Source organism: Tupaia chinensis, unplaced genomic scaffold, assembly GCF_000334495.1.
Source record: "Tupaia chinensis unplaced genomic scaffold, TupChi_1.0 Scaffold000317_1, whole genome shotgun sequence".
NCBI classification, from domain to species: Eukaryota; Metazoa; Chordata; class Mammalia; order Scandentia; family Tupaiidae; genus Tupaia; species Tupaia belangeri.
Window position 1 is genome coordinate 930928 of NW_006159810.1, and position 17607 is coordinate 948534.

Genomic DNA, 17607 nt, shown 5'->3' on the forward strand with positions numbered 1-17607 from the left:
TTTCCATCTTATTATATTCTATATCATGGGGGAGTACCTCCATATTGACAATTCTTCTGTGCCCAGATTTATATTCTACCCTCTTCGCCCAACAACCCCAGGATCCACTCTCAGATGGACTCCATGTTAATACAGGTGAAGTAGATCCTACTGCTCCTTTGGTAGTCCCAGACCTGCCCAGTGGTGTCACACCAAGATACGACATTGGCAATTGGCCTGGTGACCAGGAGGAAAGTGGGAAAACATCATCAGAAGGACAGTATTGTCCACTTAAGCACCTAAGGCTTCTGTATTGTTTTCAAGTAAAGAGGATGATGAGGGAGTCTGTCTTCCAATAAAGGGGAAAAGCCATAAGGTTCAAAGAAATCTGTTGATTCAAGGTGCTCTTGTGTATCCACATAAATGCCTATCTAAAATAAAAGCACACAATCTTAAAAAATCATATGAGTTTAGGATAAAATGGTTTATCCTTACAGAAAGGAATCTACATTATCAGACTAATTATCAGACTTATCAGGATTAGCCAACTGACAGCTCCACCTACGTGACTCTATGTACAAAATTAACTTCGTCATTTATTACTCAAATCTTTATGGCCTCCCATTTCCCGAGTTGTGTTTAAAATACACCTACTTTTGCAGTTACTCAAGCTCTAAACTCAAACATCTTTTTTTTTAATTCTTCTCTTTCTCCAACAGCAGAATCTACCTCAGAATTTTGCACTTTCATGACTTCTTTTTAGAATTTCTCATTTCCTATTGTGCAAGTTCTCACTATCCTCTTCACTTGTATTACCTTAAGGCATATTCCCTGTTATTGATTATAACCTCCTAACATTCTTACTTCCTCTGATATACCTTCATTTCCATTTTGTATAGCAATATCATATTAGTCTTCCTGTAGCTGACCTGTGTCATACAATAAAGTTTTCCAAAAGCTATCTATGGGGGCACTGGATAGTGACCAATAGTAAAACGTGATGTTCTGCAAGACCAACCCACATAGAAAGGTTCCAGGTTCTCATCTGAAGACCTCCTTGAGTATTCCAGGTATGTGGGCACCCATAATCCAAGGCTGGCTGACATTGGGGTGGATCACAGTGTCAACATCCTATTGAAGTTGCTGCATGTCTGTCTGCCTCTCTCTTCCTCTGTCTCTCTCATGAAACAAATAAATAAACTTTAAAAAATACTTTTAATAATACAAGATAAAGTAGAACCCTTTGAAAGCATTACCCAATGTCCTCCATGGCCTAGGTAACCCAGCATTAAATAACCTTCCCTCTAATTGTTTAAACTGCCTTCTCTTTGTACTGCAGTCTTCCTAAATAATGTGATTTTATACTCCACGCACTCCTCACTTTTTTCTGTCACTGTTTCTCTACTTGCTCTGTAAGCTTTTATGGGAAATTCACTCCCACCTACCTTTCATAACATAGCCTGGCGAGGAAGAAAGCTGTGTGGTGGAGTGGCCAGACTAGAGCCAAACTTCAGGTCATTCCAGACAAGTTATTTAACCTCTCTGTGACTTGGATTTCCTTCCTGGAAAAAATAGAAGGGGGAAAATAGCACTCACCTCATAGAGTTTTTGTAAGGATTAAGTGAGTGACTATATGCCTAAGACAGTACAACCCGATGCTTTGTAAGCAATTAATAGAGGTTGAATATTCACATTTCACTGTTACTTTTTCCCTGTAGTGTTTCCTGATCCCTCCTCTGGAAATATCCCTTTCCTTCTCCCAAATAGTACAGTGATTTTTTTTTTTTTTTGTCAAATGATTTTTATCCCCTTCTACCATGGGGTATTTATTTTTATAGACATCCTATTACATCTATAGAATATAAGCATCAGTTCATCATTATATATCCCAACTTAGTAAGTTTCACGTATTTGGCATTAAATCGAATGAATGGTTCGTTGGTTGTCAAGTAGAATATAACTATGGTGAGAGAACAAGAATTATTTTTTACTCTTTGTTAGAAGTTATGTTCACTGTTAAAGCATGGAGAAAATATTATCAAAATAAAGTGTGTTGACCCAGCCGTTGTGGTACATTCTGCTCAGACGATATGCTCCACAAGCTGGTACCACACAGTATGCCTGGTTCAGTTCCCATTGCAACATAATGACTAGACATGGTTCTGTGCACCTGCAGCCCCAGTGACTCAAGAAGCTGAAGTAGGAAGATCAGGAGCTCGACCCTGGCTTGGGCTACATAGCAAGATCCTGTGTGAAAAAGAAGAGCTAGACATGGTGATGTATGCTTATAATCCCAACTGAGAGGCTGAGGCAGGAAGAACAAGAAAGTGAGACCAAATAAATAGAGATATAGCAAGATAGATAGTGTCTGCTTACCCCACCCCTGCCTTGATCCTCTTTTGCATGGATTATTATTTCTCCCCAAAAATAACAAAGTATCAGTGATAACGAATCATTAAAATGTGACCAATACCCGGTCTCTCCACTCCCTACCCACCATAAACACAATAGCCAAAAAGCCAAACCTCCGCCAAGATCCACAGAGCAGTGGCTTCTGTGGTTCCTTCTCCTTTGTGTAAATTCCTATCATGTTTCAAATCTCAGTAATGGCACTTTTTTAAAAAGAATTATTTATTTATTTCATTTTATTTGTTGTTATAATTATTGTTTTTTAATTTGACCAGTGAGAGAGAAAGGGAAAGTGAGAAAGCAGGCCACTAGGTCCAGGACTTGAACCATAGTCGATCATGTGAAAGTCCAGCACCTTCACCACCACACCGCCTGCTGGCCCCCAGGAATGGCACTTTTATTCTACCTCACATTACAGACATTTGCATGTGGGTCCTGTCATTTTCTCTTTGCCATTAAAATGGAAGCACCTGTTATCGGCAACAGCTCACCCATTTTTGTATCCCCATCAGTGCCTACACTGAAAATAATATAATCCAATACTATTATAAATGTTTGAAACATGGAAGATGGAAGCTTGATTTGTGCAGATGCTGAGTAACATTGAAAGTAAGTGAGAATGTAGGAAGGATAACATTTCTGGAGAGAAAGCCGAATAACATAAAAAGTGTTTTATGAACTAGAACCGGTGAAATAATGAAATATGAATAATCCAACATCAAAAAGGTGAAGTGCTTAGCCACAGAAACCTCATGAAGGAACATAGACTTAGGGATTGAACTGAATTGGTTTTAAATATGCATCTACTATTCACTAGGTGTTTAACCTTGAACACATTATTTAAACTTTCTACATTTCAGACTTTCTGCAAATGAAATCTATCTATCTATATCTATTTTACAAAATTAAGACAAGATTTAAATGAGAACCCATTAAAAACTATATATAAAATAGCCTAAATAGGGTTCAATATACAGAGCACACACAGATTCATTAAGGGAGTTCTGCCGAATATGACTTGATACGTACTTGTAAAAGTTTAAATAAGGCAAGCCCAGCTACCCTGTCAGGAATAGCCTAAAGAAATGGCATCAGCAATTTATTGACCAAAAGGAGACAAGATAAAGCAATACAAGAAATAGTGAGCACATGCCTTTGTGAATAATGGCAAAGCCCAGACCTGTGTACCAGGTGTGGTGCAATGCTCCAAGACGAGCCTAATACAAAGAGGCTAGCAAGAAGGGAAGTCACACAAAACAATAAGACATAAAATGGGAATTGATTTTTATCACAACAATTAGCAGAATAATTGCACCAACAAACGTGTATTTCATTTTTGCAGAAATGATTTTTAACAACATTTGCAGCTTATGTAGAGTCCCTCTTGGAAGCAAGAACAGCCCAAATGAGGTCTTGATCTATGACCTCAGAATGGGGAGACTGGAGTGGGAGTGAATGGCCATTCCAAATAGTAAAAATGAAGACTTTTTTAAAATTTCTCCCTCTAGGACTGGCCTCATGTACAGCAGTTAAACACTGTGCACAATGGGCTGGCGCCCTCGTGCCTGACTGTGGTTCTAGTCTTGGCCCCTGTAGCATACATGCCCAGAATTCTAATGAGGTAGAAAAAAGCAAGCAGGATTGTGGCATGACCATGAGCCAGTAAGGGGTGCTTTCTCTTTGTCTTTCTTTCTTTCTCTCTCCTACAAGTGCTCACACTCTCTGACAATTAAAAAACAAACCAAAAAAAAGGATTAGATAAAAATAATTTTTTAAAAAAATACCGCCTTTGAAAATTCCCAAAACGAAGTGGGAGAGCAAATAGGGTACAGAGAAGACTTGTCTCCTACATGTTCGCGCAGCTCACCTCCTTCCTTCCTTCCCCACACCCTTATCTGTTGATCCTTGAGCCTCTCTGGTCATGAAAACTGGGAGTCACACAAAAGAAAGTAGTTGCAGCCTAGAAACCAGCAACACTAAATCTTCATGATTTAGAACTAACCACTCATATTACCACTGACACCACCTCATCTGCCCTGCCTGCCTCTCATCCACCCCTACTGTCTCTCCCCGCAAGCCATGACTACTACAGCACAGGGAGCCAGACCCACAGAAATCACATCCTTGAAGACAGTGTGATTTTCGCTCACTGGTTTTCCAAGGCTTATCAGTGCTCCTGTCCAAGTCCAAAAATCACTGACCTAGAAACGAGGGAGAAAAAAGACCTTCAAAATGTTGCTTATAACGTGATGCGCCAGGGGTGAAAAGTAATTAGAAAAACCCCTGGTGTTACAGTCAAGGAGTTGACAAACTCAGTACACTGAAGGACATATTGAAAGAGAGCTGGACTTAGAGGAGTTTTTACAAGAGGAATGCTTGTTTCCTGGAAGATTTCAACAAAGACAGGAGAAACATTATGCAAAACAATGATATAAAGCACGTAAGTTAAAAACAATAAATAGTCTCTGGAATTACAAGTGACTACATAGGCCATGACGTATGGTAGGGAAGGTGATGATTAACTTGTAAACGTGTAACTTGGAATTCTATAGAATTGCTCATGTGTCTCTACAAATATTAACCACACCACCCCCACAGCCATAAATACAGTTGAGCTGCCTGGAACCAGCAGGTTATATAATAGTTATGTTGCTGGACTCCCACGAAGTTGACCACAGTTTGAGACTCAGACCCAGCATATTAAAACTCATGCTGGGTGTGTGCATGCATGCCCAAGATTCCAAAAGGAGAATGGAAGAGAAAGGGTTGTAGTGTGGCCATCACCCCCAGGGGGTGATTTCTCACTTTCTTTCTCTCTGTCTCTCTGGTGAGTGCGTGTACTCTATAGCAAAAATCTAAAACAAAAAAAAAAAAAAGAGAGAGAGAGAGAGAGTCTACTGCACCTCCACTTCAACCTTTCTCTTCTTAGGCATTCTCCAACACCAGCTTTTGTCTTTGTTTTAGCAGTGACCAGAGCATGAAGATGGTAGGGTCTCCAAAAATTAAGCTGGTCCTTCTAATCAGGTAGATCCAATATTATATAAGCCAAGTAACCGTTCTCAACTCTTGGCACCACAGATACTTTCACTCTCTCTCCTCACTTCCCTTAATGGAGAATGCACCAAACTCCGAATATACAAGCAGACTGCAAATATTTGTGGAAAAATGGAATTAAAGTATGAGTTTATTGTGGTACCAAAAAAATGAAATTTATGTATAGTTTTTCATCATATACATGTTTCATAACCCCTCATGTGTACTACTGAATCTCCAAGGCTAAATTCAAAACAACTGCAATAAAGTCAATTTAATCAATCAAAACAACTTATAAATAATGCATGACATTATTATATATTTACATTTATTATATTGGATGCCATTAGTATAATTATATTATTGTATTTTTAAAATTTTTTATTATCATAATCTTGTTTTGTATTACATTGAATCACATATAACTTTAGAGTGTATCATATTTTTTCCAGAAGAAATATAATTCATATCAGTCAATACAAAGACATTAAAATCCCCATCATCATCATCCAATAGCTTTTCATTTTTTCCAGATTATTATCATTCCAATTATTTTTTAAACATTCAATCACTATTTATCATTTTGCTTGTAAAAAGACTTTACCCAACATGAAATACTTCTCAGACCTGTCCCGTTGAGAATACTATACATGTCATCATCAACTGGTAATAGACCATATCTGAATACCAGTAAGGTCATGCCTCTCTATTTGTTCTCTTGCTATCCTTCTCCGTACTCTTCTCTTCTCCGGCCCTGTTCCACACTGTCTTATCATTGCTAACTATTTCCACTGCTTTTATGCTCTCAATATTTTGATCTCTACCATAAAGTGCAGCTAGTCGGTATATATTAAGTGGATACATACAATATCTTTCTTTCACATCCTGGCTCACTTCACTCAGCAATAGAGCCTCCATATTATTATCGTATTTTTGAGTAGCTTAAATAAGCATTTGAAGAGGAAAAACTTTTACTCCTTTAGAGCATTCTCTATTAAAAAATAATATTTTCAGGACCAGCAGATGGCGTACTGGTTATGCTATTACTCCCACATGGTCAACCATGGTTCAAGTCCCAGACTCAGTGGCTTGAAACTCATGCCAAGTGTGTGTGTGTGTGTGTGTGTGTGTGTGTGTGCACATGCACGCATGTCCAAAATCCTGAGAGGAGAATGGAGAAGAAGGGATTGCATCATGGTCATCCACCCAGGGGGTGATTTCTTTCTTTTTTTATATTAATTTTTTGAAAGGTTTTTGCTATAGGGGACGTGTGCTCACCAGACAGAGAGAGAGAGACAGAGAGACAGAAAGAGAAAAATCACCCCCAAGGGGGGATGGCCACGCCACAATCCCTTCTCCTCCATTCTCCTCTCAGGATCTTGGGCACACACGCACACACGCCCAGCATGAGTTTTAAGCCACCGGGATCGGGACGCGAACTGCGGTCAACTATGTGGGAGTCCAGCGACATAGCCATTACACTAACTGCTGGTCCCGGTGATTTCTCACTTTCTGTCTCCCTGTTTTTCTCTGTCTCTCTGGAGAGCATATGTACCCTATAGCAAAAATCTCTCAAAAAATAAAAAAAATAAAAATTTTCATCAAGTTGAAATTGAAAATCAAAGTTAAAATATTCAATGTAAATGCATATAGTTGCCACTTCAAATAGATTGAAATACTGGTTAATTATTACAGGGAGGAAAAATTAAGAGAATTTCTTAAAAATTATTAAAGCCTATTGATAAATATATTAAACATAGTAAACAACTATGTTCAATGAAGCCAAATGAAACTATATTTAGTACTATCTATTCAAGGCAGATAGTTTATTATCGAATGATGCCATAACATCTTAATTTTATAAAGTGTGCCCTTGATGTGTTCACTATTGATATCCAGTGAATCCCTAGTCAGTGAATAAATTTGTTTATTCTAAAATTCAAACATTCAATGATTAAATTTACCACGTAGCCAACATAGTCTCTGCTTCATGTAATAACTGCAAAATGTCATAAGAGACTCGTCAAGGTATAGCCAAGGATAGCATTACATGTTGATTTTTATGCTACTTTAGCTAATATATATTGATATGCATCACATTTGAGATGCATTATCCTATTTAACCCCTATGAGGTTAATAATATTAATACAATTGCCTGCATTTCTCAAAATCAGGGGAATGAGGCACAGAGCATTTACATAGCATATCCAAGGTCACACACTAGTGAGCAAAGGGCAGAGTCAGGACCTGAATGAACACAGTCTGACTCCAGAGCCCGTCTCCAATGCCCTTTAATGCTCTAGTGGACTGAGTCAGAAAGGTTGGGCTATCCACAGGTAACAGGACCTCAGTTAAATCCTGTGTTTCACTTAAAACAGATATTATTCCTGCATATTAAAATGTTAAATGAGTGGGGACCAGCAGTTGCATGGTGGTTAGGGTGCTGGACTCCCACATGGCCAACTACATTTTAAGTCCTGGACCTCATGGCTTGCTTTCTCATTTTCCCACTCTCTCTCTCTCTCTTTGTCTCTCTCTGATGCTATAGCAAGTTAAAAACACATACATACATACATAAAATAATTCTAAAGAACATTAAATGAGTTGTGTATATTCAAAAATACTTATGAAATCCAAATTATTTCATTTATTAATGACTGGTTAATGGTTAGTAATTCAAGCACAATCTGTTAAACCAAATAAACAAATAGCTTGCTGGTTTGGAATGTAAATAGAGAACTCATTAACTGACTACTGTTTTTTCCCCCGCTGCTATATTTGGTCTGTAATTAGCATGTGGAGTGTATAGCAGGAACAGAGTAGATGATTGTCTTTCCTAGTAGGAAACGTATGACACCTTTCAACTCTGACATTGATTCAATCCTCCCAATATCTGCCGTCTCCATCTGTGGCCATGCAGGGTTGTAGCATGCTCTGTGCGGTTCAAAAGCTCAGTGCTGGAGGGCTTGAGAAAATGGGCTTCGTTCCTCCTGAAGAAGAGAAATTGGCCCTTTTTCTTGACCACACAAAACAGCAGAAAGTCTTGGCAATCTCCTTTGCAGATGCCTGCTACTGATTATCAGTATGATCAGGCCAGAGCCTACGAGTGACATTAAATAAATATCTCAGACTAATGGAAAAGCACTCAAAATGCCTGCCACTTATAACAGTGGGTTAGTAATAACATTTTTGCAGATACATTTATTATTTGAATGTTGATCCATTGATAAATATGAGTAGCCACTAGATAGATGGCCATAACATGTGAGTGAAATTAAATATTTGTTCTAGTTGCAGTCGTTTCTTCTAGCTTTTGATTGCATTCTCTTCAAACATCTGTTTTTCAAACAAGGGCAGCTTTTAGAATTGTAATACAAATACTTCATTCCTCAGAGAAAAAAATAAAGCCCGAGGGCTCCGATTAGCTTTATTAGAGTGCCTGGAAATAGAAGACTGTATTACTGGAAAAATGCTTTGAGATACTGCATTCTTTGAATCAGAAGTACTGATATTTAAAAGGAGAGCACTATATTATCCTTCTAAATATTCACTCCAAAAATCTGCAAAGAATTGTGAGGTCCAAACCCTGCTGTTTTTATAATGAGACTGGATTGTGAGTTTTAATATGGTAATTCCTTTGGGAATGACCAGAAGTGGGGGCTAAACCTTTGGACATTAAACTGTAGCTCAATTTAAACCTTCTAAGACTGATCTTTCAGGCTGGCCCTAGGGCCTAGTGGTTAAGGGAGTCAGATTCCACATGGTTGAGCGCAATTATAATCCTGGCCACCAGCAGCTCGAAAACACACCAGGTTTATATGCGTGTCCCAAATCCCAACAAGATGCCAAGATGTGGTCACACCAAAGAGGTAGGGTATTCTCCCGCCCTTTCTCTTTTTCTCTCTTTCTGGCTCTCTGGCAGATTCATGTACCCTGTAGTAATATAATTAATTAATTAATTAATTAATTAAAAACTTTATTTAATAATTTCATGATTTATCTCATAATTATGGTTATTACTGTAGCCAATGTCAAAAAATTTTTCTTCTACTCTTAGGAACAATGTTCTAAAGTGAATGTCCTAGCAAGAAAGCTTGTCAACTTTAGAAATGCATCTTCAAGAGAAAGAATAAGATTTTAAAAGTAAACCCAAGTTACAATCTTTAATTTTCTCAGAAACAGCACTTACTACAGAGTATTAGTAATATTTATTCTGCAGAGCAAAGTCTTGCAGCTTGCTCAATGGACAGATGCATTACCACTCTGTGAGTTTAATAAAGTGCCTCTCCAGGGACACTAGCACGGTCATTCTTGATATCAACAAGGGAGGCAGCTGACTGTGTGCTAACTGGGCTCCACTTTCTCCACCATCTACCTTGACCCGAAACCCCCACTATTAATCTACATTGAAGATTTCAGACACAGAGAGGATGTTCCACTGGGTACACATCTGCTAAGCTCCAAGGGCCACACAATTTACCTTGGGATACCAAGTAAACAGTTTCATAGGTCCTAGAAGGGATTTCAGTGGAAGTTCAGGACAGGAAGGATCCATCTTAGAGTTGGAAAATCCATGCCAGTAGCCCAAAAGCAAGACAGGTGGAAAGAAAATATCTAAGAAGATAGCCTGAATCACCAGGATAGCTATTTTTCTATTAAAAGACTCACAAATATGCCCTCAAAATAGAGCTGCCAGACGTAGCAGATGAAAATGCAGGCTTCACAGACATGCCAATAAATCTGAATTTCATGTAAGCAACAAATAATTTTTAAACATAAATATGTTTCACGTACTCTTTAGGACATATGTATAAGGAGACTTCAAAAAGTTTGAGGAAAATTGGAATTAAGATACAAGTTTATTTCGGTGCAAAAATATTTTTGAAATTTATTCATAGTTTTCCCATAATACCATTTCATGACATTTTGAAGACCTTTACACATTTAAAAATCATTCTTTATCTGAAATTCAAATTTAAGTAAATATGTTGTCTTTTATTTTATATCTCTTTATTCCTTTGAAATGACTGATATTTCTGCCTGAGTTATATCTTTAGGCCTGGGTTTACCAAAGCAGTGATTCTCAAAGTGAGATCCCTGCACCGGCAGCATCGACATTACATGGGAAGTTGTTAAAAACACAAATTCTTGGAACCAGCAGATGGTGTAAAGGTTCCATCACTGGACTCCCACATAGTTGACCACAATTCAAATCTTGGACCTGGCAGCTTAAAACTCAGGCCAGAAGCATGTACGTACATGCCCAAGATCCCAAGAAGAGAATGAAGGAGAAGGGATTGTAGCATGGTCATCCCCCCGGGGATGGTGATTTCCCACTTTCTGTCTCTCTATCTCTCCAGCAAGCACATGTGTCCTATAGCAAAAATCTCTCTAAAAAAATGCAAATTCTCGGGCCAGTCAGGGCCATGGTGATTAAGATGACTAGATTCCCACATGGCTGATGGCTTAATTTAAATCCCAGACCCACAGCTTGAAAACACACCAGCACTTTCCCAAAATCTTGAAAGGCAGGAAAAATGAAAAAGGGATTGTGATGTAATCTCTCTCTCTCTTTCTCTCTCTCTCACACATACACTCCCTGTGAATTTTTTTTAAGTAAAAACATGCAAATTTTCCTCATCTCCTCAGCGGACCTACTCCAGGACAGAGCCTTACATTTATACCAAGATGTTCAAAAGATTCTGTTGACAATTTACTTAAGTTAGAGAGCCACTTCCCCGAGCATGTGAATGCTGATGGAGTGTAGAGACTAGGTGAGATCATGAATTAGAAAGGGTAACTTGATTGAGTGACTCCATTAGAAATGGAATCAAAAGCAATCCCAGGTACATTGACTGTGTTGAAAATACTGTGAGATTCTTGACACATTTTCAATGTGTCCATGTTCATTATATTTGTTTGGTTGTTGTTGTTGTATAGACAAGAAATTATTTATTTTTAACACCTATCATGCCATGAATTCACAGGGAATAGTTCCATAAGTTCAGGCTCCTTTCCATTGGTTCGCAAAGTGTGCTTCTCTGGGCGGAGCAGGCTGGCGCTTTAGTTGAACCCAGGTACCTTTCTCTTTGGCTTCTTTCTTTTTCTGGTCGTTGTTCTTCGCTAGTTTTAGGAAGCTATCTCTGCTCTCAAATGCTTAATGTGTTCAATATACACATTAACTCTCTTGGGAAGAATCTTGCCCTTAACTTATTTGTTTACAAGAAGCAAACAGCATGCTGGGTAACATTGTAGACTTCCAGTTTCACCATGGGAAGTTCTTTTTTGAACAGTACTCATTCCCTAGATGTCTGTAATATCACCTGTCTTGTCGATTAGCATGCATGTTGCCAAAGGAATTACTCCATAGTTCCTACGAGGCCTAGAGAACATACATCAGGTGTTTTTCTTTTTTCCCTTATCATTTCGGTGGATTATGGCAAGATGTAGTTCCAGCCCATGCTCATTATATTTGGTATCTGCTGTTTCCTAGTTTCCTCTAGCAATTGTTAATAAAACAGTTATAGTGAAAAGAGTTTGCAAGTTTATGTTCGGGGACACTGAAGGTAAAAATACCAGATATTTTTGAAAGAGTAATTAATAGAATAATAAATAAATAAATAAATACCTTGTATCTTCTTGACCCTGGGCAAAAAGGAAGAAAGGAAGGGAGAGAGGAGAAAGGAAAAGAAATAAAAAGGAAGAAGGAAGAAAAAAAAGAGAGAAAAGAAAGAAAGTTGGAAGGAGAAAGAAGAAATAGTAGAAATAAAGAAACAACAAGAGAAAGAAAGGAAGACAGAACTAGAAGAAAGGAAGAGAGAGAGGAAAGGAAGAAAAGAAAGAAAAAAGAAAAAGAAAGGAAGAAAGGAAGGAAGAGAAAGAAAGGCAAGCATAAAAGCATGTCAGTCAAGCTTACAGGGCTTTTAGTAGTAAGATCACTGTGTGTCACTTCTGACAGCAGTGTGATGCACACCTTTTTGGTTCACTGTCATGCTTAGGGACAAATGTGATTAAAGGCTCTCCTCATGATGCCTGCAATGTACCAGCACGTTACAGTGGAATTGGAAGAAGCTTGGTTGGTGGTTCTAACCACGATCCAGATCAAACTACCTCATGAGGCTATTCCAGAACACATGTGGAGTCTGCCCAGGTTTCTTCAGTTTCCCAACAGGCTGACTTGGCTTCAGACTTCACTCTGTCCTCTGACTTATAGAAAACTTGGGGTTCATTTAAATGGAAAAGTTGAACCCCTCTTCTTCAGAAATGCTGAGTGAAGCAGCTAGTTGTATCTTAACCCACTCTCAAGTAGAAAGATGTCGTGTGGTCTAGTGGTTAGGAGCACAAGCTTCCACACCTGCTCTTCACATAATAGTTATGCCTAAGTTTTCTCTCTGTAAAATGTAGATACCAGCCCAGCTGAGGTGGCATAGTCCATAGTATTACTGCCCTTCAGTGTTAGAAGCTACATGGCTAATTGTGGGTTCAGATCCCCAGCCCAGTCAACCCGAACTGTCCTAGGTTGGAGAAAGGAGATCACAGAATGATCAGATCCTGTCAAAGGTGCTCTCTGCTTCCACCCTTTCTCCTACATACTCGCAGGAGTGTCCACTAAAGTGAATTAGATAAATACATAACTAAATAAAATGTAGATACTTCTAACAGCTCTCTTTGAGTATTGCTATGAGGATTAAAGAGTTAATGCATTTAAAGTTTAGAATAGTGCCTGGCTCACAGAAAGGGCTCAATAAATGTTAACTTTCATTATTACTAATTATTCCTACCACTGTTACTACTTCTTCTACTACGACTATCTACTGCTACTACTATTGCCATCACCAGGACTCAGTGTTTGGAACGGAAGGAAGAAAAGATCAATATCACGTAGGGGAGATAAAATATATATGTCAGGACCAGCAGTTGGCATAATGGCTATGTCACTGGACTCCCATGTAGTTGACTGCAGTTCAAGTCCTGGACCCGGTGGCTTAAACTCACGCTGGGCACGTGTGCGTGTGTGCCCAAGATCCCAAGAGGAGGCTGGAGGAGAAGGGATTGCGGCGCGGCCATCTCCCCTGGGGGGTTGTTTTTCACTTTCTGTCTCTCTGTCTCTCTCTGTCTTTCTGGCGAGCACACGTGTCCTATAGCAAAAACCTCTCCAAAAAGAAAATAAATAAATAAAATACATATATTCTCTGGTCTATGCTTCTTAAGAATCAACTTGGAAGCTTATAAATACAGAGTTCAGTATATTATAATCAACTAAGAATCTTATTATATACACAAGTTTTCCACTCCAAAGGTCTGATTTGGAAGCATGCTGTGGAGCCCCCAAATCTATACATATAACAAGCACCCCTGGAGTCTCTTGGGCGTCAGGCAGTGACACAGCAGTGATACAACTGGACCTACATGGGAAAGGTTTTGTGTTCACATCCCAGGACCATCCTGAGCACACCAAGTACACATGTGTGTTGTGATCCAAGTCAACTGACACTGGAGATAGATGGTGACATGAAGACCCTGTTGGAGGTGTCCCCCTATATCGCTCTTTTAAGGAAGAAATAAACTTTAAAAAAAGGCGGGGCCAGCAGGTGGCATAGTGGCTAAGGCACTGGATTCCCACACGGTCAACCATGGTTGGAGTCCCATATTGTATGGCTTGAGACTCATGTCGGGTACATGTGCATGCATGCCCCAAAATCCTGAGAGGAGAATGGAGGAAAGGGGATAGCAGCATGGCCATCCCCCCTGGAAGTGGTTTCTCACTTTTTCTCTGTGTCTTTTTCCATGTCTCCAGCAAGTATGTGTGTCCTACAGCAAAAATCTCTTTAAAATAAAAATTAAGCATTTTGTCAAAGGCCTCCTAGTATGAAACGATAAGATTCAAGTCTATCAGACAATAAAGTTGAGTCATTTTTGTCTACTCCAGTCACTCTCCACTGCTGTGTGGAGAGAAAAGTCATATAAACTTTCTATGAAACCCAATTTATAGACCTCAAAACAAGGATTATGGTTCAATTGGCCTGGTGTGTGGCTGGAAACCTGCATTGTTAACAGGCAGCCCATGTAATTCTAATGCAGGTGGCCTTAGCCCACGTTCTGGGAAGGACTACTCAGTATAATTTGTCCTACCTCAATTTTAAATCTCATCAATGATAAAGAAGTTCAAATAAGTCACAAATATATCCTAACATGATAGTTTTGTGTTGATTTTTAAATGTTTAAATAAAAAAATATGTGATTAGTACTTGCTCCCAGGGAATTGAAACTGGAGTTAGTTCCTCAAATGGCAGTAGATAAATAACCAAGGTCCCCTCAGACAATGTCTGCAATAGAGATACCACTCTGAGGAAGATCAATTGTTTTAAAAGGACTGTCATTGCTTTTTGTTTTCTAGCCAGAGTGCCTAGATGAAATAACTTCCTTTTACATTATCTTGAAAGTAGAAATTATATTCAGGTCCATAAATGGAAGACACAGATTTTCCAATTTTTTCTGTATTTTGAAATAACTACAAAAATCCTTTAAACATCTGCAGGGCAGATGACTAGTTACTAACATTTACAAAAAGTTGCTAACATTTACAAAACAGCATATGATAATATCAATAAAGAAATACGTGCATGTCACCAGAGAAACAATGACTTCATCTAATCTCAAAATCCAGATCCAGTCTTGATATGACTCCCCTGGACATGTCGATAGAGCACACTTAAGCTAGGGCACAGAACATCGGTTCTCTTCCTGGAGAGCATAGGCCACATGCCTGACTTTTTGCCTCATGAAGATGGAGGAGACTCTAGTCACAATTCAGCTCAGGAAAGAAACACTTAAGGTGCAGTAGAGAGTCAAAATTGGAGGAATGTCAAATAATCCTCATTCGGGGTTGGCTCTATGAGGCAGCAGTAAATCACTACTCAAGAGAAGCCAGATCCCGCATGGCATCTTGTGATGCAAATCTATGATCCAGTCAACCTCAGACACACCAGGCACATGCATGAGTGCCCAAGACCCTATAGACTGGAGAAAAGGGATCACAACATGACCAAACCCTGGGAAGGGTGCTCTCATCTCTCTCTCTTTCACTCTCATAAGTGCTTGAACATGCTTTATCATGGATATTTATAATGATAAATGCTTATTCTGAAATAAGTTCCGAGGGACAGCCCTCTCATCCATGTTGCCCCCGCATGCCCTCAGAAACATCAAATAAGCATGCAAACAGTTCAGACAGATGGAAAGAGCCCAGACCTTGGTCACATCTCTTTCTAAGCCTCAGTTTCCTTATCTGTACATTGAGTATGGGGGAAAGACAGATAAGAAAAATTTCCTTCTGGGCCAGGTGATGGTGTGGTGGTTAGGACTACTGGATCCCACATAGCCAACAGTGCAGTTCAAATCCTAGACCCGGTGACTTAAAAAAACATGCCAGATGCCATGTGCATGCATGCCCAAAATCCTAAGAAGAAAATGTAGGAGAAGGAATTGTAGCATGTTCATCCTCCTGTGGGCTCTCTCTCTCTCTCTCTCCCCCTGGTGAGTTCACATCCTTTATAGCAAAGAAAAACAAAAATGAAAAGGTTCTTCCTAATAGGATTCTTTTAAGAATTAAAGGAAATATTTTTAATGGAGCTCTTAGTGCTGCCACCATGGCATGTGGGATACTTTAAAATGTTGTCATTTTTAATAAATAAGCTAGAAATAACTGAGAAGGCTTCAGGACATACTAAAATGGAAAGGGAAATTGTTAAGCAGTGTTCTCAGAAGTCTTTTAACCATCTTTACATTGCCCACATTACCAAAGTGCCTTGGTTGGAGAAAAATGGATGCCTATCTGATCACATTGAAGTACTAAAATCATTTATAGAGAAGGAAACCTGGTGAGTAGCCCTTTCATTAATTTTTCAGGCAACAAATTTTACCTAAATACAAATGAGTTCACATCAGGATCTTCTAGGGTGTCAATGTTCTCTGCTCCAGGAAAGCTAAGAAAATCTGTTTATGTTCTTTTTGTAACAAACACCCACTAATCGAAAGTAAAACTCTCTCTGGCCCTGCTTCCCAGGTACAAAGCACTATTTCTCTGATTAATGATCCAAGTATCTGCAATAACTGCAAACCCAACATTCTCTAGTTCTTACAGAGTCAGCTACCTCTGCCCGGGTGTTAAGCCCATGCCCTCATCCTGGGGGGCGTTCAGTAATTAGCAGTGCCAGCAGGTGTTTGCACTTGCTGCTGTTCCTGGTAGTTGAGCATATGTGTCAAGTCCCTGTTGGGGGGAGAAAGACAGTGAAATAAATTCTTCACCCCAGCTCCAGCAAGGTCAACTCCTTCCAAAAGAAAAAGCAAACTTCCTCCCTCTGCATCAAGCACTGTCCTTATTCATCCGCTAAAATCCTCAGCTAATTTTGAGGTGGGTTTTGGCCCTTTCTCCTATTCCTGTTTGGTGATACTTCCTTCTGACAGCTCTGTCCAAATAGCTTCCATGGAATTTACTGTGCTCCGGGCCTTTCTGGCCTGATTTTCTGCAACTGAAATCTTTCTGTCTTGAATCTTAGCTCATTCTTTCAAATGTTACTCCCTAACTTTCAAGAGAATGCTTAGCCAGGCTGATTATGTCATTTTCCTGAGGTCTAATGAGTGTCCTAGTGTTACTAGAAAGGGTTTAATTTCACATTAAGCCCCCTTCACACAGAATATATCTAAAGGTCTGCTAGTAAACTGGCTCTTTGGAAAAGTTGGGAGGGCATATTTGTAGTATTTCCTAATTCCCTGGTAAAAATACTTCCACCATGGCCAGTGTCAAGCTATTAATGTGGCAGAGTTGAAAAGAGACACACAGAATTATCTTTCCCAAATAGGTGTACGTGAGCTCCATCACACCCTTGAACACTGCATGGTTTATGGTGGTAACCTAAAGAAAGTGTCATTACTTCCAGGGAGGGAGAACATTCTGACCAGATTCAGTTGGTTTAAGAAATATTTTAGGGGAGCAGCAGGTGGCATGGCGGTTAAGGCACTGGACACTCCCACATTGCTGACCACGGTTCAAGTGCCAGACCTGGTGGCTTGCTTTCTTACTCTGTGTGTGTGTGTGTGTGTGTGTGTGTGTGTGTGTTTCTCTGGTTAAATTAAATGAATGAATAAATAAAATTAAATAAATAATTATTTAACATATATATATA